The 26329-nt window shown below is 46.2% G+C and overlaps 1 protein-coding gene and 1 pseudogene across 1 annotated transcript in view; one reads left to right on the top strand and one right to left on the bottom strand.

Annotated features, from left to right (window-relative positions):
* Positions 1-6602, bottom strand: part of LOC132808463 (zinc finger protein 208-like) — a 71546-nt pseudogene extending 64944 nt beyond the window's left edge.
* LOC132808475 (gastrula zinc finger protein XlCGF7.1-like) overlaps positions 1-26329 on the top strand; it is a 506159-nt gene that overhangs the window by 419408 nt on the left and 60422 nt on the right. The window lies entirely within an intron of this gene.

Below are 26329 nucleotides of genomic sequence, written 5' to 3'. Positions count from 1 at the left end.
AAATGGAATGGGAGCAAGAGAGTGCCGTACTCACATATCTGGGACAGAGGAAGGAATTCGCAGTCTGGGTAAAGCTCTATCTTTATTCAGAGAGAGAGAGTATTAGGAGTCACAGCTTGAGAAGCTCATGGTCCGACTTCCGCATTCAGACAATGTGCTGGCTCTGATTGGCAGGAGGACCAGTCTCCTTCCAGTCTTCCAATGTTGCCTATTGGTCAATCAAAAGAAGGTTTCGCGCCTTTTTTGCGTACAGCGATGAGCATGCTCAGTGTTTTGCGGACACTGGTCAGCATGCGCACTGGGTTGCTGACACTGGCAAACATGCGCAGTATGCTCTATGGGGATGTTGGTGTTTCTGACAGATTTTAAGTGTCCAAATGCCAACAGCGGAAAAAAGATAGAGCCACAATTTTTTTTTCCCTGCGGCACGATATTTTATTCCTTTAGCATTTTGTCTGGCTGCTCAACTTTTGTATGTCGTTTCCCCTTGTCGTGGGGGCAAGGCACCGAGACCAGAACTGGAGGGCCGAGGTGTAGGGTGAGAGGGGAAAGATTTCTGAGGGTCCTAAGGGGCAATCCTTTCGCACAGAGGGTGGTATGTATATGGAATGAACTGTCAGATTACGTGGTGGGGGCTGGTACAATTACATTTAAAATGCATCTGGATGGGGATATGAATAGGAAAGATTCAGAGACATAAGGTGCGACATACTGGCATCTGGTCGGCATAGACCGAAGAGTTTGTTTCCGTGCTGTACATCTGTGACTAGCACTCGGAGTATGGCTCCTTCATCAGGTGATTGTGGAGAATAAAATCATAAGGCACAGAATGGATGGAAAAACATTACAGTGCACTGAAATGATATATTGAAAAACCCTGGATTGTTAAGTCCTTCATCTTTTAGTATGGGCTGCTCGTATCATTCATTTCTAAATCACAGAAATTCCTGAAAGACATTTTCTTGGGATAAGTTTCATAAGAAAAGGTGACATCTCAGCACTGAGAATGCATTAAAGGTGTGAAATCAGGGTCTGTCTGTATCACAATCTTGAGTCAGACTGGTTCTATTTCCAAAGTGGAATTTACAAAATATTACATGGATTGAACAGCCTGCAGGTTGTGCATTTTTTGAGAAAAATAGAATGTCTCTGCAAAACTAATTCTGCAAGTACAAATTCACCCCCATGGATGTGTGTGTGTGTGTGTGTGTGTGTGTGTGTGAGAATGAAGCAGAGAAAAGTCTATTTCGTGCTGTATATCCCGATGTCTACTTGATAACAGATGCTTTAATTCTGTTGGTGTAAATATTGTTGTAAATCATAGCTGGGTATGAATAGTTAGATGTTAGGGAGAGAGAATGACTCAAGTTGGGCACTGTAAGAATCGTGGGAGAGCCCTAGTACTGGTTTACTTCTTCATGAACAAACATTAAGCACAAGCATTTATTTATTTCTAATTTTGTTCTGTTTTGCTTGTTTGATTTCCGGCTAGGACTACACTCTGTCTGGATGGTTGACAGGCTGGGGGATTGTGGCTTGGGTCTTGATTGACTGAATGTTTTATTGTTCCAGAAGGTGTAGGGGTGGGGGGTCAAAGTTTCAGCAGAAGTCCAGCAGACCAGAACAGAACAATATCTTACTCTGTGGGTACAGGGACATCAGAGGACAGAGAAATCAGGACCTGAAATCTGAGCTGACACCAGACTTCCCTGTGATCAGTGCTTTGATGAGCAGCGTCAACCCTCTACCTTCACCTAGCTTCCCATTTGACTATCACCTCGATATTCAGGATCCAATCCTTGTCATCCTGAAGCCATGCCTCTGTAAGGAGTCTCAGATCATAATTATTCTCTTCAATGTGTGCAGTCAATTTTGTTACAATGCACCACACTTTCAGAAACATCGTTTTTAGTTTCAAGTTTTGTGATCTTCAGATCCAGTTTTGATTGCTGGTACATTTACTCACCTTGTCCCTTTCTATCATTCTCTGATGTTCATTTTCCACATCACTACATTGCTCACTGGCCTTGATTTGGATTGGCCATGCTAAATTGCCCATAGTGCGCAGGGATGTGCAGGTTAGGTTGGTTAGCCATGGGAAAGGCAGGGTTATAGTTTCATAGTAAAAGAAGTAGGAATTGGCCATTTGGCCCATCGAACCTACTCCACCATTCATTATGATCATGGCTGATATATCCATCGTCTGAGATCCTCCTCTCTGCATTGTCCCAACTACCCTTAATTCCCACACCATGCAAATACCCATCCAACTGTGTTTTGAATATACTTAATGAAGATGCCTCTACTTCTTCCTTGGGCAGAGAATTCCATAGATTGACTACTCTCTGGGAAAAGCAGTTCCTCCTCATCTCTGTCCTAAATCTACTCCCATCAACTTGAGGCTTGGTCGAATCCACAAGCAGAAATGACTGGGTTGGGTAGGGTAGGGTAGGGTTCATCCCCACAGTGCAATTAATTCCCACTTTCCATCGAATTCCCACTTTCCATCGAATTCCCACTTTCCACCAAACTCCCAGATGTACTCACTCACTCGGTTGCTGTCTCACAAACGAAAGACTTCATTGTAACTTCTTTTGCTCCCAGTAAGGGCACAATATCTTGGAAAGCTGCTCTGAAAGTCCAACCACACTTCTGCATTCACCAAACACAATTCCAGTATTACAGCACAGAAACAGCCCTTCTGCCCCAACTCGTCTGTGCTGGGGGGATATGTTAAGCTAGATATGCTTGCAAGCAGTTACAAGCAGCTGCATCTTGCTTCTGCAAAAATCGCAAGGCAGAATCGTGAGGGTATATTCCAAGAAATAACTAATTAAAGGAGATGGTCGACAGATCGAAGCAGATGTATTAACATGACCGTAGCAATGGTCACGCATATAGGGAGTTAGTATGAACAAGATAACCAAATAAGACCCTGTGTTGCATCAGCAAAAGTAAAAAGACCCAGCTATCGGTTGGGGGGGGGGGGGGGGGTTGCACGCCACAGACAGATGTGGTAAACCGATCAGATTAGCAGAAGTCAGAGGGGAGTCTGGAACAAACTCAATCTTCATTCAGAGAGAGAGCAGCAACTTCCGAAACTCGTGTTCCAGCTTCTGGATTCAGACAATAGGAAGGCTCTGATTGGCAGGAGGACTAGTCACCTTCCGGTCCTCCAGCGCTCCTGATTGGCCCACCAAAAGAAAGTCGCGAGCCGCGCCTTGCGTGCAGTGAGGAGCATGCGCAATTTCATCCTGACGCCGACGAGCACGCGCAGTATGCTCTCTGGCGAGGAGGTTGTTACCGAAAGAATTGAAGTGTCCAAATGCCAAGAGAAGTAAAAAAGGGGAGATGCATAATTTTTTCCCCCTGTGATATTTACCTTTCCTACAAGTCCCATGACTTTATAAATCGAAATAAGGTCACCCATCAACTTGTGGTCGTCGATAGGGCGACCAGAAATGTACTCAGTACTCTACACGTGGTCTCACCAATATGCTGTTCAACCTCAACGTGATGTCCCACCTCCTGCACTGAACGGTGTGAACAATGAAGGAAAGTGTGCTAAACGCCTCCTTCACCACCCTGTCTACCAATGATGCAACTTTCAAAGAACTATGTCCTCGATTTGGAGATGCCGGTGTTGGACTGGGGTGTACGAAGTTAAAATTCACACCATACCAGGTGATACTCCAACAGGCTCATTTGCAAGCATTAGCTTTTGGAGCGCTGCTCCTTCATCAGGTAGTTGTGTCTTATGATCCTGCTCCACAAACACCCCATGAAGGAGCAGCGCTCCGAAAGCTTGTGCCTCCAAATAAACCAGTTGAACGATAACCTGGTGTTGAGAGATTTTTAGCTTTTATGTACCAGAACCCCTCCACACCGCCTCCCCCCATGAATCTGTTCTGGAACACGATGCAGGGCCCTACCATTAACTGTATAAGTCCTGCCCTTCCTTGTTTTAGCAAAATGCAACCCCTTGCCTTGATCTGTCACTCTCTCAGACATACACACCCTAACACTCACACCATATCACAGGCTTATACTCCATCTCACACACACACTTCATTAGCATATATGCACAAACTCGCATGCGCGCACACAGTCACACATAAGTCAATGGGGTGAATTTGCATTTGCAGAATTATATTAGCAGATATATTCATTTTTGCTCAAAAAGAACACAAACTGCATGTAATATTTTATAAATTCCTACTTTGGTGAATAGAACCAATCTGATTCAAGATTGGGATACAGACTTGAACCTCACACCTTTTATGCAGTATCTGAGCTGAGATATCACCTATTTTTATAAAACCTTAAACCATCTCGAGAAGGTGAATTAAAAGTAATTCTAGGGTTTACATATTAATGAACTGAAACCTGCAACCCATGGTAAAAGATGAAAGACTAATCTGCAATCTAGATTTGTTCAATACCTCATCAGTTGCATGACACCGTCAGCTTTTTCTATAAATTCAGTGTCTTATGATTCTGCTCCACAGCTAGCTGATGAAGGAGCAGCACTCCAAAAGCCAGTGCTTCCAAATAAACCAGAAGGAAGATAACCTGGTGTTGTGTGATTTTTAACTTTATCCACCCCAGTCCAACACCGGCACCTCCACATCGTTTCCAGTGGACACAGTCCACACCTCCCAGTGCTGCCAGGAAACTGTACAATGACAATGGGATGATGTCATCCTAAAAAATTCACAATTTCTAACAATACTGGCTACTCATTCACTGCTGCAACCGATACACAACATTGGAAACATAGTACAGGAGGCTGTCAAAAATTAGCACAACAGGTCAGGCAGCAACCGAGGAGCAGGAAAATCAACATTGCCCGAAAAATGTTGATTTTCCTGCTCCTTGGATGCTGCCTGACCTGCTGTGCATTGCCAGCACCACTCTAATCTTGATTCTGATCAGCAGTTCTCACTTTCACCTGTAAGAAATGAGCAGTTTTAAAACAAAAACCTGTTGCAATTCAAAGCTCTCAATGAGAGTCTGAGCTCGGCGTGAAGTTCAGGTAATCTTTACTGCGACCCAACTTTGTTACAGCTTCAGAATCTCCCAGCAGAAAGGCATCAAAAAAAGTAGCAATGTTTTAAAAACAGCTCACAGCCAAAAGTGCACACACTCCCTCCAACCCCTCACTTTCTTCATTATTGGTCACCACCAAGTTATTCCTTTGGAATTGGATCCTGGTACAGCCTTAACCCGGAGAAAGTATTGCCTCACTCAGCATTTTCAACCTGTATCCTTTATCCAAGTTAGTTGGATGGGCATTGCAGAGTCAATCATACTGCTATGGGTCAGGAGTCACGTGTAGGCCAGACTGGGTAAAGGATGCAGCTGGGACGACTGAGTGAATCCTCTCCCACAACAACAGTTCCCTTCAGTAAAAAAGAACGGGGACTTCTTCCACCCCCACCCCACCGACAATGGTTTTACCATTAGTTTCTGAACTCCAGATTTCTGACCAAATTCCAATTCCACCATCTGTCACGGTGGGATTCGAACTCAGGAGTCCCCAGAACTGAGTTGATAGTCCAGTTGGTAACGGCACTCGGCCATCATTCCTTCAATCCCCCTGCGATGGCTCATGAACTCGCTGGTGCTTCAGCAGGTACGAGGAGCGGGTGAAGGCCCTCCTGCACTTGGGGCAGCTGAAGGGCCTCTCCCCCGTGTGGACCCGCTGGTGCCTCAGCAGGTTAGAGGAATTGCTGAAGGCCTTCCCACACTCGTGGCAAGGGAACGGCCTCTCCCCTGTGTGGACCCGCAGTGGGTCAGCAGGTTGGTGGAATGCCTGAAGGCCTTCCCACACTCGGGGCAGCTGAAGGGCCTCTCCCCGGTGTGGACCCGCCAGTGGGTCAGTAAGTGAGAAGAATACCTGAAGGCCTTCCCACACTCTGTGCAAGGGAACAGCCTCTTCCCAGTGTGGACCTGCTGGTGGCTTAACAGGTTAGAAGAATTGGTGAAGGCCTTCCTGCACTCAGGGCAGCTGAAGGGCCTCTCCCCCGTATGGACCTGCTGGTGCCTCAGCAGGGCGGAGGAATTACTAAAGGCCTTCCCGCACTCAGGACAGCTGAAGGGCTTCTCCCCGGTGTGGACCCACTGGTGCCTCAGCAGGTGGGAAGAATTGCTGAAGGCCTTTCCACACTCAGGGCAGCTGAAGAGCTTCTCCCCGGTGTGGACCCACTGGTGGCTCCGCAGGTGGGAAGAATTGCTGAAGGCCTTCCCACACTCGGGGCAGCTGAAGGGCCTCTCCCCCGTGTGGACCCACTGGTGGCTCCGCAGGTGGGAAGAATTGCTGAAGGCCTTCCCACACTGGGGCAGCTGAAGGGCCTCTCCCCCGTGTGGACTCGCTGGTGCCTCAGCAGGTGGGAGGAATTGCTGAAGGCCTTCCCACACTCGGGGCAGCTGAAGGGCCTCTCCCCCATGTGGACACGCCGATGGGTCTGGAGGTTGGAGGCCTGGGAAAAGGCCTTCCCACACTCGTGGCAGCTGAAAGGCCTCTCCCCCATGTGGACCCGCTGGTGGGTGTGGAGGTTGGTGGAATTGCTGAAGCCCTTCCCACAGTCAGGGCAGGGGAATGGCCTCTCCCCAGTCTGGCTGTGCCGATGAGTATCCAGGGCAGACGGGAAATGGGAGCCTTTCCCGCAATCGCCACACTTCCACGGTTTCTCCACACGGCGGGATTCCTCTGGTTTCTCCATGGCCGGAGCTTCAGCCACACACACACGTGTGCAGAGCCTATCCCCAGCGTGAATTCCTCTTTCCAGGCCATATAACTGCTTCAGGCTCCACACTCAGTGCACTGCAATGGTAGGGTCTCTCATCCAGTCCCATGATGCTGAAAATGTACTCAAACAGAAACCAAAAAGCTTTGCTCCTTCTCACAGAATCATAGTTGAAAACTGTTGCAGTCCCGATGGACTGAGTGACTGTCGAAGTGAGGACTGCAGACACTGGATAGTCAGATTTGAAAAGTGCAGTGCTGGAAAAGCACAGCAGGTCAGGCAGCATCTGAGGAGCAGGAGACTCAATGTTTTGGGCAAACAGCCTTCATCTGTTGATTTTGAAACTTCCGTCTTCAGATCTTCAAATACTCTGTAAAAAGAGATTATAAAGGTCATCACTGTCAGTGCAGGTAGAAATTCTGAACAAGGAATTTTACTTTCTGTGGAATATTCTTTTCTTTTGTTATTCCACAAAATTGAAAGCACCATCCCACTCTCTCTCCCCCTCTGTTCTGACTCCACTCTAACTAATTCCCTGAAGGTGCTGATTCAGGATCTTTCAGGGGCAGACAAACAAAAACATCAAGACTAACATCTCTCTGCATTTTGGATAACTCCACAACACTGGGATACTGTTGACAGTGAGCAGGTCTGATTCTGGGAAGCAAACATATGTGTGTCAATTCATGGGGTAACCTGCAATGCAGCTATTTGTGGAACAAAATGGTTAATGATCCCAGGAAGGTGGGAGCAAATTGAGACATCAAGGCATGAACACCAATACACTTCAGTGAAACTCTTCTGCTCCCAGTCAGGGCAAAATATCTTTGAAAGCTGCTCTGAAAGTCCAGTCTTCACAACCACACTTCTGCTTTTACCAAAGACAACTAGTGTCATACAGCACGGAAACAGACCCTTTGGCCCAACTTGTCCGAGCTGAACAGATATCCTAAAGTAATCTAGTCACATTTGCCATCACTTGGCCCCTATGTGGGCTGGGTGCTGGCAGTTAGGACTGAGTTGGGTTGGCCCAAAGGGTCTGTTTCCGTGCTGTACATCTCTATGACTCTAGTCGCATTTGCCATCACTTGGCCCTGATCCACTGAAACCTTCGTATTCATACACCCATCCACATGCCTTTTAACTGTTGGAATTGTACCAGACCCCACCACCTCATCTGGCAACTCATTCCATAACTGCATCACCCTCTCCATCAAAAATAGTTGTCCCTGAGATCTCTTTTACATCTCCACACCCCCCCCCCCCCCCGCCTCACCTAAAACCTATTACCCTCTCGTTCTGGACTCCCCCATCCGAAGGAAAAGACCTTGAGGATTGACCCTATCCATGCCACTCAGAATTCTATAAAAAGTCGAGAATGTCACCCTTCAGACTCTGGGGAAAACAGCCCCACCCCATCCTTCCGTCCTTCCTCGCCCAGGTAATTAAGTTTGCAGAATCTGCTCCCTCCCTGGATTCACTCCAGCTGCTACGTGAACAGATTCCCCCCCCCCTCTCCCCTCTCTCTCCTTCCCAGGATGAACAGTTGTCCAGAGGGAGGGAGTTTCACTCTGAAACTGACAGGGCCACTTCCTCGTTGTGACGTCATAGATGAAGCGAGGGGGCGGGGGAGTATGGGAGGCGGGGCAAGAGAAAGGGGCGGGACGAGACGCGGGGCTCGGCCGGCAGCGGGACCCCGCACTGCGCCTGCGCTGCCCTGCACAGTTCGCAGGAATTCCTTCCCTTCAGAGAATCCCCAGTGCAGAAGCAGGCCACTCGGCCCAACGAGTCCACACCCACCCTCCAAAGGGTAACTCACCCTCAACCATTCCCCGAGCCGTATTGCTCAATACTGTTAGAAATGGGGTAAAGTGTTGATTTTGCAGATATAGAAAAAGCATACAGAAAAGGGCTACAGCAAGAGAACTATTAACCCTGCAGCTATTTGGGGACTTTTCAGCGTATAATTGTGGTTAATTAAATACTAACTTTGGTGTGTAATTACTATAACAAAACGTTCTTTTTGTAAAAGTATGCTTTCAGCAAAAAGCTGAGATAACCGAAATGCTTGAGCTACACAAAACGAAACAAGTTAATGAAATGTCCGAGGATGGAATGTACCAGCAGAATTGATACAAAATGTTAAACCAGATCTTGACAAAATAAATGTGTGTGTCAGCATTTACAGAAAGGAAGGTTGCCAACCTGGGGAAGGGGGAAGTAATAAGGGTGGGGCACAGCTGGGCAGTGGTCTGGTACAGTAAGAGAGGCTGGGTAATTAGGAGTCTGGAGAGATGACCTCACTCAGCTCAAAGGGGATAACTGTACACTAACCCAAGTTCTAATTTGCTCATTTGATGCCCTTTCTTGCAAGATCATAGAATAAATTGGCTTGTTTCCAGTTTTGGTGGTCTCGTCTAAATGTTATTAAACCTGTTCCGGGATCCCAAGCTCCGGTCGCTCGGCATTCTTGGAGAAACGGAGAAGGTGCACCTCGCTGATTTCGGCGGTCTCTAGTTTCCCCTTGTTGCTGAGGTGGCTCTGGGAGAGCGTGATCCGGACCGGGAGACCCTGGAAACCAGACGGACAGACGCGACGCGGCGGGTTCGGTCGGGTAACTCTTGTGCACAAGACCCGGGTCAGAAAAAGGTCTTAAATAAGTATTATCCGGGCGACTGGGGTAGGCAGCGGGTTTTGTTTTGTTGTCAGTCTTTGCCACGAGCGAGGCGCACTGAGACACGGCGGGTTGGTCGGGTAACTCTTATGGACTTAAGACCCGCATTCGCGGCCGGCCGGGATTTACAGCATTATTTGCTGTTTTGCTGTGGTTCTGGGTGTGTGGAGAGGTGGTGGGTTGGTCGGCATTCGCGGCCGGCCGGGATTTGTAGCATCACTTGCTGTTTCGCCGTGTTACGAAGGACACTAAGACGTGGTGGTTCGGTCGGGTTACTCTTGTGTACATAAGATCCGGGTAAAGGTAAATTTCGGGCGACCTAGATTGACAATGTATTTTGCTGTCTGGTATTGCTGCGGGATGGGGCGCGCATTCGACCAGGTAACTTCTGTGCACAGACTAAGATACGAAAATTGACCTTTAAGTATTAGCTTGGTGGTCAGTTCTGTACAAGAAGTACAGAGGAATTGGCAACTTAAAAAGATAGAGAATAAAGGTCTTTAATTGGCTAGATTAATCTAACAAGTAAGGTGTCTAGCTGATTCGATCACCCAGCCTTAGACCGGTTATTAAGAAGGGAAACCCCTACGCGGAGATTAGAACCCTGAAGTGGGTGTGGAAGAAGGTAACACCGAACTTCAGAGAGGTTATATAAAGAAAATGAGTATTAAACTGGGAAATAAGAATAGCAATATAGATGTAGAAGGGGAGATGAGAGGGACGTCCGAGGACCACATCCCAACGGACAGTCCTTTAGGAAAAATGTGAAGAGATTGGAAGGACAATCCTCGGACGTGAGGAAAGGATAAAAAACAAATGATCAAATGTCAATGAAAAACAGCCTTCCAGTCAGGAGGAATCAGATTATGCTTCGTGTCAGAAGGGCTAGTAGCTGAAGGGCTACTGAGGGTGCACTTCGTAACTAACGTATGGCCAGACGCCCAGAAAAATATTCAAAAGCTAGAGGAGTCGTTGCGGGAAACTCCAAGTGTCTGTGAGACATGGTGTCTGTGTGTGTGTGTGTGTGTGTGTCTGTGTGTGTGTGTGAGAGAGAGAGAGAAGAGCTGTTCAGCTAGTCGAAAGTTTAACCCTTTGTGATTCAGTCTGAATGCACATTTGTTTGTTGGTGATTGAATATTCCCGGGAGCTTGAGATCCGGGACTGTTTTGAATCTGATTTCTATTATGGAAATTTTAGCATGATTTCTTTTAAGGTTAAGGATTTTGCAAGGTTATGAAATAAAATGTTCTTTTTACAGGTCATGACTGCCTTACTATCAGTTTCTAACTAATCTCTTTTATCCTTATGTAAAAGCGATTTATGGAGGACAGTTGAAGTTTTAACTTGAATAGACAAATCCTTTTAAGGCAGCTCTGGTTATTTCACGACCTATAGCATTGTAATTGAGCAATGACTGGGCAGGACTACTTGGGAGGACGAGTTTTGGATTTGAATCAGGGGACTGGAACCGGGTGATTGTGGTGGATTTCAGAGTTGGGAACTGTGCACATTTTGTATTTTGAATATTAAACACTGAATAAATGAATTTAGAATATATAAATATATATTTACAAGTAAGATTCCAAATGTATAGTTAGGAACAGGCTTTAAAGAAAAGCAAGCATAAATTGATAAATTGTATTTGAGATTACAGGGAGCAAGAAATATTGCAATATTTCTTTAAAAGAATCAAGGTCTAAACAAAACATTGGGTGATGAGGAATGGCCATGAGGTGGCCCTAAAGCTGTTCAGTTGGTTAAACCGGCTCAGCAATTGATCTGGCAACGTAACATCAGAAACAGAGACAGAAGGCAAAAATAACGATAAGCCACGGTTAGTGAGGTAATAAAGAAAAGGACAAAACTAAAAGGAGAATGAAACCGGAATGGTGGCGGGCAGCTTGTTGAAAACAAAGGGAGGAGAAAGGATCGGGGAGGAGATGTTCCGGGGTTTGGTAGGAACAAGGATCAAAGTGGAATCCCCACAGGCGGGATGTTATTACTGTGGAAAGACAGGGCACTGTAAGAGAGAGTGTCCAGATTCGTGTATGAACCTTGATGATAAATAGGGGTGTCAGGAGTTCCTGTTCCCGGGGACCCACCAGGAACCCTTGATAAATTTCAAGATGGGACCTTACAAAGAGGACGTAGTTTCCTAGTCGATACGGGGGCAGCAAGGTCATCCTTAAATTTTAAGCCCAAGGGAGTGGGAACGAAAAAGTTAATTGGATTATGGCAACAGTTTTGTGATGAGAGGCATGAAGAATCGGTTCTGCGCTCATGACGAGATATTGCCACCAAATTGAGGATCGAATTAACTGCAAATGGTGCTGTGGAATCTGTTGAGGTTCTTAAAAATGAATGTGCTCGAGCAAAACAATGACAGAGACAGAATGAGAAGTCACAAGTGACTGGTAAACAAACAGAACTGCGCGATTACAGGTTTTAAAATGTTTTCATCACTTGTTGTGTTTCCATCCTGAATTATATAATATATATGATTAATAATTAATATTTATAATAATTCAATTGTGTTGGCCTGAATCAATATTAATTGGCAGGATTCCTTCATACATTCTCAGTGACCTGTCATATTGATTCGTGGTTAATTTAAACCATGACTGCATTAATTCATTGTTAATTAAAGAATGGAAAGCTACATTACTGGCCAGAGTGTGTGCAGGCAGTGGTAGCAATAGCCTGATTGGTAGAGGAGAGTCGGAAACTTACTTTTAGGGTAGCCTGAGTAGTCAGCACCCCACACCAGGTACGGTCAGGAGAAGAAAGGGGCATGGTTAGAAGAGCTGCTCTGAGGGAATGGAAAAGAGACATCCGGTGGGTGAGGGAGTGATACCAGCCAAAAACAAATTCCCCAATGTGGACCCACGTTGGAAGGGTATGGATGAACACGATAGAGGAAAAATTAGGGACTTTTGAGAAATGGTCATTTTGGGTATTAAAGAAGCAGCACCTAAATCTCAGAATTTTTTAAAAGCCTTTGAAGTAAGACAGGAAAAGGAGGAAGCCCCATCAGCCTTTTTACAGGGATTAAAAGAAGCCAGTAGTAAATATTTGGGAATGAATCCCGATGATCCGGTGGCACAGGGACTTTTAAAGGTCCAATTTGTGACTAAATCATGGCCAGACATAAAAGAAATGACAGAAATTAGATGGCTGGAGTGAACAACAGATCGAAGATCTGTGATATGAGGCACAGAAAGTGTCTGTGAAAAGGGAAGAGGAGAAACAAAAACAAAAAGCTAAAATAATGGTTGCAGTGGTTGAAGAAATTACGATGAGAAAGTTAGAATCAGAGAACAGAGGAAGACAAGAGAGACAGAGAGCAGATGGTAGGGGGAAGGAAGCAACTGGCAGGATGTTATTACTGCGGAAAAACAGGACATTTTAAAAGACAATGTCCAAGGTTGGGACAACAAAGAGAAGCGGGATCATTGATGGTTTTTGGTGAAGATTAGGGGAGTCAGGGGTTCCCTTCTCCTGAGACCCACCGGGAACCCTTGATAAATTTAAAGGTGAGACCTGAAGGAGAGGAAACAGTGTTTTTAGTGGATACAGGAGCAGCACGATCATCTCTAAGCTTTAGACCTAGCGGTGTTAAATTAATTAACAAAAGTCTCAAGGTTTCTGGAGTAAAAGGCAAAGAATTCTTAAATCAGAATGCAGGACAATGGCTCACAGACTCTAGGATCTTAAAATAAGAGACAATCTTAATAGAACAGGATGACCTTGTGTTAGTCACAGACAGTTGCTTGAATCCAGCTGCATTTCTGTGGCGGAGAGAGAGGGGGGTGGCCCCTGGCAATCCAGAACATGACTGCCTTGATATTACTGAATATCAGACTAAAGTGCAAATGAACTTAAGAGACGTACCGTTGCATGCGAGAGCTCGGTTGCTTATCGACGGGTCCTCCCCGATGATTGAGGGTAAAAAGCACAATGAATATACTGTAGTAGACGGGATAGAGGGAAGCATTATCGAGGCTGAAAGACCACCTAACGGCTGGTCAGAGTTCAATGAGAAGTTTTGAAAGAACTATATTGTGGCGCTCGGCTCGTCTTTGTCTATTCTTAGGAATAAAGGCCTGTTGGTACAGACACTGCCACTTGAGTTTGCAGTACATCGAATACAACCGGGTGATTGGGTCCTGATCAAGACCTGGAAAGATACCAAACTGCACCCGCGCTGGGAGGGACCATTCCTAACCGTCCTAACTAGTGAAACAGTTATCCGGACTGCTGAGAAAGGGTGGAGTCATCACACTCGCGTTAAAGGTCCTGTGAACACCCCATTGGTGGAGTGGCACGCTCATCCTACAGACAACCCTCTGACAGTTCAGAAAGAAAGAATGAACTGAGACAAAAGACTCTTTTAACGTTTGCTGATATATGGGTTCAGAGATGGGTAGATATTGGTATAGTATTGTAATGTTAGTAGTACTAACTATTCAAGGAAGTGGGAAAAATCACTTCACTACGCTGTGCCAGAATTATGCTAAACAAGAGGGACTTGCCGACTGTTGGGTCTGTGCAGAGGTCCCACACCATGGCGAATCTGGAATCCCCACCTCAGTAATACTGCTCACTAAAAAGAAATATACGATGTACAATAATTTGATGTGGGTTCAAATAATACAAAGTGGAGATCTGAAAGGAGCAATTATAACTTTGCGGGATGGTTCCCAAGGCCAGCCCCGAAAAATCAGGGTGCTACTGATAGTCTTAGAGTTTCCCCACCGAAAGGAGCAGTGAATCCCACCTGTTTCTGTAATCAGAATGATGCTGCACCTTTCCAACTGGGAACATCATCTTGTGTCCACACCAGTTAAGCCACTGCCACGACCACTCCCCGAATATTAAATGGAACATATTGGGTATGCGGTCTGAAGGCCTATCCATTTATTCCCGGGGAAAAATATGTTGGTGTGATTGAATGTGTCATGTTATGAAGTTGACGAAACACTTCCTCAAAACCAGAAAGGTTGGAGTGGCTGCTGTTACCTCGCTTATATAGTCCCTCACCTCCGAATAGGAAAGCATGAGGCCAACCTGAGAAAGGAGACGGGGGATAAGACATAAGACCCGAGAGGTCTCAGAAGGAGACCGTCTACTGTGGACACTACTCCCAAACTACGGCACTACAAGGGCAGGGGTGGAAATACAGAAAGTGGCGGCTGCCATCGGTGTGATGGGAGAAACTCCATCCCAAATATCGGCCATAACCACCGAAATGATTGCCACAAGACTGACAGCTTTATGGAATTGAATGGCTTTAGACTATCTTTAGGCCAAAAAAGGGGGAACCTGTGCTCTGATTGGTAAAGAATGCTGCACCTTCATCCCAGACACCTCTTCCATAGTGGAAGGTAAGGCAGAAATAGTAAAGAAAAAGATAAGCAATATAAGAGAAATTGGAGATGAACTCCGAAAAGATGAAGGATGGGGATGGGGATGGGGTAACCCGAGATTGACCGGGTGGGAAAATGGTGAGTGAATTTAGGCATTTATGTGCTCCTCATAATTGTAGGTTTACTGATAGGGTTTAATGTGTTAAAATGGATAATGACTAAGCTAGTAATGTCTTTGGGAGGACAACAACCAATAATGATACAAACTTAGAAGGACAGAAATGACGAGATTGTGAACCTTGACGCCATAGGGTGAAAAGAGGGCAGAAAATAAGATTGCAAAAACAACAAAGGGTTAAGAAAAGAAATGGGAAAATTGTTAGAAATGGAGTAAAGTGTTGTTTTTGCAGATATAGAAAAAGCATACAGAAAAGAGGTACAGCAAGAGAACTATTAACCCTGCAGGTATTGAGGGACTTTTCAGTGTATAATTGTGGTTAGTTAAATACTAACTTTGGTGTGTAATTACGATAACAAAAAGTTCTTTTTGTAAAATTATGCTTTCAGCAAAAAGCTGAGATAACCGAAATGCTTGAGCTATACAAACCGATACAAGTTAATGAAATGTCCGAGGATGGAATGTACCAGCAGAATTGATACAAAATGTTAAACCAGATCTTGACAAAATAAATGTGTATGTCAGCATTTACAGAAAGGAAGGTTGCCAATCTGGGGAAGGGGGAAGTAATAAGGGTGGAGCGCAGCTGGGCAGTGGTCTGGTACAGTAAGAGAGACTGGGTAATTAGGAGTCTGGAGAAATGATCTCACTCAGCTCAAAGGGTATAACTGTACACTAACCGAAGTTCTAATTTGCTCATTTGCTTCTGCATTTGATGCCCTTTCTTGCAAGATTGTAGAATAAATTGTCTTGTTTCCAGTTTTGGTGGTCTCGTCTAAATTTTATTAAACTTGTTTTAACAATACTAACGCTCCTGACTAATACACCTAACCTGCACATCCCTGGGCACTATGGGTAATTTAGAACTGCCAATCCACCCTAACCTGCACATCCCTACACACTATGGATAATTTAGCATAGCAAATCCCTCCTAAAATGGATAAAGTTAATAATCACACCACACCAGGTTGGCGACCAACAGGTTTGTTTGGAAGCTCTAGCATTTGGAGCCCTGCTCCTTCTTAGGTGGTTGTAGAGAATAAGGTCATAAGACACAGAATTTATGGAAAAACATGACAGTATCCTGCCACTGAAATGACATGTTAAACAACTCATTTTCGAATGGGTTGCAGGCATCATTAACATGCAAATCCCAGAACTACATGTAAGGCACCTTCTCAAGAGAACTTAAAGTTTTACAACAAAAAGTGACATTTCAGCCCAGCTTTGCAATTATAATTTTGCAAACATACACAAACAAGTCACTGGAGTGAATGTGTGTGTGTGTGTACATGGCAGAGAGAAAATGGCTATTTCCATCCTGTATGTCTCTACCTATTTGAGAACAGATGCCTTACTTCTGTTGGTGTAAGTATAGTGTAAATCATAGCTGGGTACTAATAGTTAGATACAAAGGGGAAGAGAATTCCTCAAGTAGGGCAGTATAAGAATCCTGGGAGAGCCCCATTTCTGGTTTACTTCCTAATGAACAAACATTAAACACAAGCACCTATTTATTTCAAATTTGGTTTCATTTTTCTTGTGTGATTCCTTACTGTGACGACACTGTGCCTGGATGGTTGATAGGCTGGGAGATTGTGGGTTGGGCCTTGATTGACTGAATGTTTTATTGTTTCAGAAGGTGTAGAATGGAACAGGGAGATCAACAGAGGACAGAGAAATCAGAACCTGAAATCCAAGCTGAACCAGACTACCCTGTGGTCAGTGCTTTGATGAGCAGTGCCAACCCTCCACCTTTACCGAGCTTCCCATTTGGGGACACCCTCAATATTAAGGATCCAATCCTTGTCATTCTGAAGCCATGTCTCTGTAGGGAGTGTCAGATTGCAATTATTCACTTCAATGTGTGTAGTTAATTCCTTCACTTTTGTCACAATGCAGCACACATTCAGACACACCATTTTTAGTTTCAATTTTTGTGATGTTTAGAATCCAGTTTTGATTGCTGGTACATTTATTCCCCTTGTCCCTTTCAATTGTTCTCTGATGTTCATTTTCCACATCACTACATTACTCACTGGCCTTGAGTTGGATTGGCCATAATATCCAGGGGCATGCTGGTTAGGTGGGTTAGCCATGGGAAATGCAGGGTTATAGTTTCAGAGTAATAGAAGCAGGAGTTGGCCATTTGGCCCATCCAGCCTGCTCTGCCATTCATTAAGATCATGGCTGATCTATCCATCATCTCAGCTCCTCCTCCCTGCATTGTCCCAACTACCCTTAATTCCCCTACCATTGCAAAAACCCATTCAACTGTGTCTTGAATATACTTAATGAAGCTGCCTCTACTGCTTCTTTGGGCAGAGAATTCCGAAGATTCACTATTCTCCAGGAAAAGCAGTTCCTCCTCATCTCTGTCCTAGACTTACTCCTCCTAATTTTGAGGCCTGGTTTCATTCACCAGCAGAAACGACTCAATAAGTAGAGCTTCATCCCCACAGTGCAATGAATTCCCACTTTCCACCAAAATCCTGGATGTACTCACTCACTTAGTTGTTGTCTCACAAATGCAGGATTTCATTGTAACTTCTTCTGCTCCCATTAAGGGCAAAACATCTTTGAAAGCTGCTCTGAAACTCCAGCCTTCACAATCACACTTCTGCTTTCACTGAAGAAGATTAAAGTCATACAGCACGGAAACAGACCCTTTGGTCCAAGTTGTTCAGCCAAACAGATATTCTAAATTAATCTACTTCCAATTTGCCTGCATGTGGCTCATATCCCTCGAAATCCTTCCTTTTCATCTACCCGTCCAAATGCTTTTTAAAATTCCCCCTCACCTCAAACATATGCCTTGGACTCTGGGGAAAAGACCTTGGATATTCACCCTATCCATCTATAAGGTCACTCCTCAGCCTCCAGTGCTCTAGGGAAAATATCCCCAGCCATTTGAGCCTCTCCCTGTAGCTTGAACCCTCCAACTCTGACAGCAGCCTTATAAATCTTTTCCAACCCCTTTCAAAGTTTCACAACATCTTTCCTATAACAGGGAGACCAGAAATGAATGCAGTCTTCCAAACATGGACTAACCAATGTCCTACACAGCCACTACATGACCTCCCAATTCCTGTATTCTCTGCTCTGACTAATAAAGGAAAGCATACCAAATGCCTTCTTCACTATCCTGTCTACCGGTGACTCCACTTTTAAGGAACTATGAATCTGCACTCCAATGTCACTTTGTTCTGCAACATCCCCCTTAACTGTGTCAGTCCTGCCTGGATTGCTTGACCAAAATGCAAACCACACACTTCTCTAAACTAAACTGCTATTCCTTGGCCCATCAGCCCACCTGATCAATTCTCATTCATAGTGAGCTTTCTTTCCTCTCTTATTCCTTTGAAGTTGAAAATCTCCATCCCACACACTCTCCCTCCATTCTCAGTTTGCTGAACCTAATCCCTGCTGTAACTCATCCTGAAGGGTCTGCTTCATGCTGATTAACAGGCCCACACTCGGTGGGGGACCTAATTGAAACAAGGAATACTGAACAGCCTGGACAGAGTGGGAGTTGGAAAGGTGTTTCCATTGGTTGGAGGGACTAGAACTAGTGGGCACAGCCTCAGAGTAAAGGGAAGACCTTTCAGAATGGAGGTAAGGAGAAACTTCTTCAGCCAGAGAGTGGTGAATATATGGAATTCACTGCCACAGAAGGCTGTGCAGGCCAGGTCACTGAGGATATTTAAGATTGAGATGGATACGTTCTTGAGTTTCATGGTGATGGAGGGTTATGGTGATGAAGTGGGAGAATGTGGCTGAGGAACCTATCAGCCATGATTGAATGGCAGAGCAAACCTCGAATGGAACAATTTCTGCTCTGATGCCTTATGTTCTCTTGCTGTCCTGGACACACACACAGAGCACATCAGAAGCAGGAGTGGACTGTTTGGTCTTTCAAGCCTGCACCAACATTCATCAGATTGTTGGCAGATTCACAACCATCGAGGTGAATAGGTTGGGACTTGTTCACTGGATCACAGGAGGTTGAGAGGTGACCTGACAGAGGTTTATAAAAGCACGAGGGGCATAGATGAGGTGACCATTGGGTATCCTTTCCCTAAGGTGGGGGTTTCAAGATTAGGCAGCAAATTTGAAGGTGAGAGGAGAAAGATTTTAAAAAGGTGGGGGAGGGGCACTTTTCTTTTTACACAGAGTGGTTTGTACGTGGAATGAATGTGGATGCAGGTTGAGTAACAACGTTTAAAAGACATTTGGATAAGTATATGAGTAGAAAGGTTCAGAGGAATATGGGACAAATGCAGGCAGGTGGGACTAGTTTAGTTTGTGAATATAGTCGGCCTTAGACTAGTTTGACTAAAGGATCTGGTTCTGTTGGTGTCTGACTCTATACTGGTGTTAAATCATTTACTTGCCTTCCCCCAGAAACACCCACTTCTTTGGTGTTCAAAAATCAGACAAACTCAGCCTTGGATAATGTTCAATGACCCCCTAACGCAGGGAGACATCCCCACTTCTGAACTCAGTTCCTCTCGCTAATGTACCACTTGCCTTGCTGATTGCTTGCTGCACCTGTCCAGGCAAAAGTGAGGACTGCAGATGCTGGAAATCAGAGTCTAGATTAGAGTGGTGCTGGAAAAGCACAGCCGGTCAGGCAGCATCTGAGGAACAGGAAAATCAACATTTCAGGCAAAGGCTCTTCACCTGCACCTGTCTGACAACTGGCAGTGACTGGTGTAGAAGGACGCTGAGGCCCCTTTGTACATCCACATCTCATTCCTGATGGAATGCTCGGGACCGAAATGTCGACTCTCCTGGTCCTTGGATGCTGCCTGACCTACTGCCTTTTTCCAGCACTGCACTTTGACTCTAAATCTCCAGTGTCTGCAGTTCTCACATTCTCCACATCCCAATATATCACCATTTAAACAATACACCACCTTTCTGCTTTTTTTTCCCACAGCAATGGCTATAACTTCACATTGAGATACTGCATTTGCCACGTGTTTGTAAATTGTGGTCTTCTCAACATCGGGAAGACCGAGTGTAAACTTGGGGAACAGCTGGCACGCGATGAGCATCCCCCAGAGTTTTGCTGACACCAGTGGGCATGCGTACTGTGTTACTGACACCGGATAACATGCGCAGTATGCTCACTGGGCATGCAGGTGTTCGTGTCAGATTTTAAGAGTCCAAATGCCAAAAGGTAAAAAAGGGGTAGAGCCACAATTTGTTTTTCCCTGTGGTTCGACACTTCATTACTTTTGCATTCTGTCTGGCTGCTCAACTTTTGTATGTCTTTTCCCCACGTTGGGGGGCGAGTCCAGTACTGGAGGGCGCGGGTTTAGGGTGAGAGGGGGAAGGTTTCTGAGTGGTAATCTTTTTGCACAGACGGTGGTGCGTGTCAGCCAGAGGAAGTGGTGGAGGCTAGTACAGTGATAATATTTAGAATGCATCTGGATGGGGATATGAAGAGGACAGATTGAGGGATAAGGGGTCAAATACTGGCAAATGGGTCACTGGATTAATTCAGGATATCTGGTCGGCACAGGATATCTGGTCGGCACAGACCGAAGGATATGTTTCTGTGCTCTGTGACACTATTTCTAGATAGTTGGAACAACTTCACTCGGCCATTCACCCCTTACAATCAAGATCAGAGTGGTGCTGGAAATGCACAGCAGGGCAGCATCCAAGGGAGCAGGAAAATCGACGTTTCAGACAAAAGCCTTGAATGCTGCCTGATCTGCTGTGCTTTTCCAGCACCACTCTAATCTCCAGCACCTGCAGTCCCCACTTTCGCCCATTCACCCCTCCCAGCCTCTCCTGAGCTGTGGCCTGACTGCGCTTATTTCAGTGAAATTTTCAGAAAGATTTCAGCAGCTCTTTGAAAAACTTGAATGTGCATTCTGACTTTAATGATGTTTCTGAAGATATCATTTTAGGTATTCTCAATTTTGAAGATCAGCCATTTCTCACCAATCCCGACTCCCAGGTAGAGTCATCATTTTGTGTGTGTGTCCTTTGAAGAGCTTGATCCAGCGGTCAAAGCTGGTTCGAGGCACGAGAAAGGACGGGTGTGGTGGGGGCTGGGGAGAAAAGAGACAGAATGGATGTGGGACAGAGAGAGAGAAAATGGCGGTCAGAGGGTGGGGGTAGAGACAAAGAATGAGTGGGGTTGATAGAGTGATTGGGCAGGGGAGAGAGAATGGACGTGGCGGAGAAGTGGGCGATGGCACAGGGCAGGGTGACACTAGGCACACGGATACACAAGATGGTCACTGAGCCATCAGTTGGCCAACTTGACACACAAGATGGCCGCCGGATCACAATACTGAGAGAAACAGCAGAGCAGATACAGACACTGCCCGGGGGCCACCAGAATGCCAGCACAATGGACTCACAACCCAGGTGATTAGCTTAAGGCGGGTGGGGGAGAGAATACACATGAGTATTGAACACTGCCCGCCGAAGTGTCTGGGTCCAGCCAACACCTCTTATAGAAATGCTAACAGCTTGATACAGACTCAATACCAAATGCTAATAGCCAGGGCTGCAGGAATCCTCCTTCTCAGGAAGAGCAATTAGCGCCCATTACTACAACAATGGATTTCCATGCAGACATTGAAATGGACAATGTCTTCACTGAAACTGACAACGACTGTGCGGAAATTAACAAAGGCTGTGCCTGAACTGACAATGATTGTATCAACTGTCAACGATTCTGCAAGGACTACCATAAACAAATCATGTTACAAAGACAATAATCTCATCCCTGACCGATTGTATCACAAGATAGAAAAAAGTTTCTTGACGTGTGTTCCGGGTTGAGAGAAGTCTCGCAGCTGACACTGTGCTGTTGGTGTCTTTCTCTCCCCGGAGCCCCGGGATTTCCTTGTGCAATCAACTCTGTCATTGAACCGCAATTCTGACTCCGAGCCTGGTGTTTTTCCCCACAACAGGGGAGAGAGAATGGACGGGGGTGGGGGTGGGGAGAGAGAATGGAGGGTGGGGGAGAGAGAATGGGAGGGAGAGAGACTAGGGGAAGGGAGGAGAGAATGGAGAATGGGCGGAAGGGACAGAGAATGGGGAGGGGGAGGGGAGAGAGAATGGGGGAGGGGAGGGGAGAGAGAATGGGGGAGGGGAGAGAGAATGGGGAAGGGAGAGAGAATGGGGGAAGGGAGAGAGAATGGAGGAGGGGAGAGGGAATGGGGAGGGGAGAGGGAATGCGTGGGTGGGGTAGAGAGAATGGAGAGGAGGGGAGAGAGAATAGGGGTGGGGGAGAGAGAATGGGCGAGGGGAGAGAGAATGGGGGAGAGGGGAGAGAGAATGGGGGAAAGGGGAGAGAGAATGGGGGAGAGGGGAGAGAGAATGGGGAGGGGAGAGAGAATGGGGGAGGGGAGAGTGAATGGGGAGGGGAGAGAGAATGGGGAGGGGAGAGTGAATGGGGGAAAGGGAAAGGGAAAGGGGAGGGAGAATGGGGGAAGGGGAGAGAGAATGGGGGAAGGGGAGAGAGAATAGGGAAGGGGAGAGAATGGGGAGAGGGGAGAGAGAATGGGGAAGAGGGGAGAGAATGGGGGAGGGGAGAGAGAATGGGGAGGGGAGAGTGAATGGGGGAAGGGGAGGGAGAATGGGGGAACGGGAGAGAGAATTGGGGAGGGGAGAGAGAATAGGGGAAAGGGAAAGGGGAGGGAGAATGGAAGGGGAGAGAGAATGGGGAAGGCGAGAGAGAATGGGGGAAGGCGAGAGAGAATGGGGGAAGGGGAGAGAGAATGGGGAGGGGAGAGAGCGTGGGGAAAGGGGAGAGAGAATGGGGGATAGGAGAGAGAATGGGGGGATATTATTGTGTATCTTAAGTGTTAAGGTATATCTGGCATATAGAGAGATGGCTTTGGTTGTTGGAGGTCAGTCATCTCAGTTCCAGGACGTCTCTGCAGGAATTCATAGGGTAGTGTCTTAGGCTCAACCATCTTCATCAATGACCTTCCTCCATCATAAGGTCAGAGATGGAGATATTCGCCAATAATTGCACAATGTTCAGCACAGTTCACAACTCCTCACAAACTGAAGCAGTTCAGTTTGAAATGCAACAAGATCTTAACAATATCCAATGGGCTGATGAGTGGCAAGTAACATGTATGCCATTCCAATGCCAAACAATGACTCATCCCCAAAAGAGATAATCTGACCACTGTCCCATGATATTCAACAGTGTTGCTGTCACTAAACACCCCACTATCAACATCATTGGGGTTTACCATTGACCAGAAACTCAACTAGACTAATCACAGACACAATGGCAACAAGAGCAGGCAACAGGTCAGGAATACTGTGGCGAGTGACTCACCTTCTGACTCCCCAAACCCTGTCCATCTTCTACAAAACACAAGTCAGCAGTGTAATGGAATACTCTCCCACCAGCTTGGATGGGTGCAGCTTCAACAACATTCAAAAAGCTTGATACCATCCAGGTCAAAGTCGCCTGCTTGATTGGCACCATCTCCACATACATCCACTCCCTCTGCCCACTGTTAAGAAGCAGGAATGTGTACGGTGTACAAGATGTACCACGGAAATTCACCAAAGATCCTTAGAAAACACCTTCCAAACCAATAACCACTTCCATTTAGAAGGACCAGGGCAACAGATAGATTAGATTACTTACAGTATGGAAACAGGCCGTTCGGCCCAACAAATCCACACCGACCCGCCGAAGCGCAACCCACCCATACCCCTACATTTACTCCTTACCTAACACTACGGGCAATTTAGCATGACCAATTCACCTGACCCGCATATCTTTGGACTGTGAGAGGAAACCGGAGCACCCGGAGGAAACCCATGCAGACATGGGGAGAACGTGCAAACTCCACACAGTCAGTCGCTGTGAGGCAGCAGTGCTAACCACTGTGCCACCGTGCCACCCACAAATACTTGGGAACACAACCTCTTGCAAGTACCCCTCCAATCCACTCACCATCTTGACTTGGGAAACATATTGCTGTTCCTTCAGTGTCCCTGGGTCTATATCCTGGAATTCCCACCCAAAGGACATTGTGGGTCACCGTACCATTATGGATCACAGCAGTTGAAGAAAGCGGGTCACCACCACCTTCTCAAGGGGAACTAAATGCTGGCCAGCCAGCGATGTACATGTACCATGAGTAACTTTTAATAAATGATTGAAACAGAGGTTTGGAACCCGCAAACTAAACAAAAATCGAGGTTCAGGTGGAACAGAAATAGGGCTTTGATTCTGTCCTGATGTGAGGACAAATAAAGAGTGCTGCACGGACACCGAATTGGAAATAGTGTTTAGAGTTGAATGCCTGCAGTGTTTCACTCAGTGTATCAATCTAATATCGATTAAAGATTAGTTCCTGACGTATACGTCACCAACATACGAAAAAGGACGGTTAAGAAGGCATATGGGACGCTTGAGTTCTTCTCTTTAATGGCTGATATACCACCCACAATCCCATGCGATCCATAAACCGTTCTATTGGCCGTGAGCAGTGCTGATAGTGCGCATGTGTGAAATCGATTTGGGGCCCCGCCCCTCATCGCTCTGATGGACGGGGAGACGAACCTTTGGGAAACCCTGAAGGACCGGAAGGAGCCTGGTCCTCCTGCCAATCAGAGCCCTCCTATTGTCTCAATGCGGAGGTTGGACCATGAGCTTCTGAAGCTGCTATTTCTGCTCCTGTCTCTGAATGAAGATTGAGCTTCACCCTGACTGTAAATTCCTTCCTCTGTTCAAGATCTGTGAGCACGGCACTCTCTTTTCTTGCCCCCTTTTCCATTTCTTTTTCCACTCTGGTGTTCAATTGTTGACTTGCAGCAACTGAAAGCAAAGGGAGTGAAACCGGGAGGAGACAGACTCTGGAAACATTGGTCTGAGTCTGTGTCTCAATTGACAAAATAGACAGGCAGGAGGCTGGAAGAACACAGCAAGCCAGGCAGCATCAGGAGATGGAGAAGTCGACGTTTCGGCTGTATCCCTTCTTCAGGACTGGGGATGGGTGTAGGGGAGATGCAGATAAAGGGGGTGCAAGGGGCAGTGTGGTGAAGTGGGGATAGGTGAAGACAGGCTGAGGGTACGACCTGGTTCGTCAAGGGGAGGAAGGAAACTGGTTGGTGGCAGGGAGGATTGGAAATGAGGGGTCGGGGCTTTGAAGGTAGTTGGGGATGGGAAGTGAGGTTATTTGAAATTGGAGAATGTTGAGTCCTTCGAGTTGTAGGTTGCACAGGCGGGAGATGAGGTGTTGTTCCTCCAAGTTGTGGTTTGGTGTGGTGTGGTAAGGCTGGAGGCCAAAGATGGTCATGTCAGGAATGGAGTGGGAAGGGGAATTAAAATGGATGGTGACTGGGAGGTCCAGTTGGCCTCTGTGGACCCAGCTGCGATGCTCGGCGAACCGTTCCCCAAGTATATGCTCAGTCTCCCCGATGTAGAGAAGACCACCATTGACAAACACATGGCAAATGCAGTACCACAATGTGAAGTTAGAGCCTTTCTGTGGAAATAAAAGCAGAAAGGAGGTGTATTGTTTAATTGGTGATGGATTGGGATGTGGAGAAAGTGAGAACTGCAGATGGTGGAGATCAGAGTCAAAGTGTGGTACTGGAAAAGCACAGTAGGTCAGGCAGTATCCAAGGAGCAGCAGAGTTGACATTTCGGGCACGAGCCCTTTATTAGGAATGATGTGTGGACATACCAAGGGGCCTCAGCGTCCTCCTACACCAGTCACTGCCAGTTGTCAGACAGGTGCAGCAAGCAATCAGCAAGACAAGTGTTATATTCGCAAGAGGAATTGAGTTCAGAAGTGAGAATGTCTCTCTGCAAGGCTGTGTTCATCTGATTTTAGAACAACAAAGAAGTGGATATTTATGGAGGAAGGCAAGAAAATGATTTTAAGACCAGTACAGAACAGTTACAGGGTCATACAGCACAGAAACAGACCCTTCAGCCCAACTAGTCCATGCTGACTATATTCACCAACTAAACTAGTCCCACCTAGATTGGCCCATATCCCTCTGAACCTTTCCTATTCATGGACTTATCCAAATGTCTTTTAAATATTGTTACTGTACCTGCATCCACCACTTCCTTTGGACATTTATTCCACACACAAACTATTCTCTGTGTTGAAAAAAAGGTGCCCCTCCTGCCTTTTTGAAATCTTTCTCCTCTCGCCTTCAAATTTGCTGCCTAATCTTGAACCACCCACCCTAGGGAAACAATACCTGGCGGACACTTCATCTGTCCCCCTCATGATTTTATAAACCTCTGTATGGTCACCTTTCAACCTCCTGTGGTCCATTGAACAAGCCCCAACCTATTCATCTAGATGTCGGCAGAATCACCACCAATCCGTTGAATGTT

The sequence above is a fragment of the Hemiscyllium ocellatum genome (assembly GCF_020745735.1).
Source record: "Hemiscyllium ocellatum isolate sHemOce1 chromosome 27 unlocalized genomic scaffold, sHemOce1.pat.X.cur. SUPER_27_unloc_6, whole genome shotgun sequence".
In the NCBI taxonomy this organism is placed as follows: domain Eukaryota; kingdom Metazoa; phylum Chordata; class Chondrichthyes; order Orectolobiformes; family Hemiscylliidae; genus Hemiscyllium; species Hemiscyllium ocellatum.
This window is presented reverse-complemented; position numbering and strand designations above follow the sequence as displayed.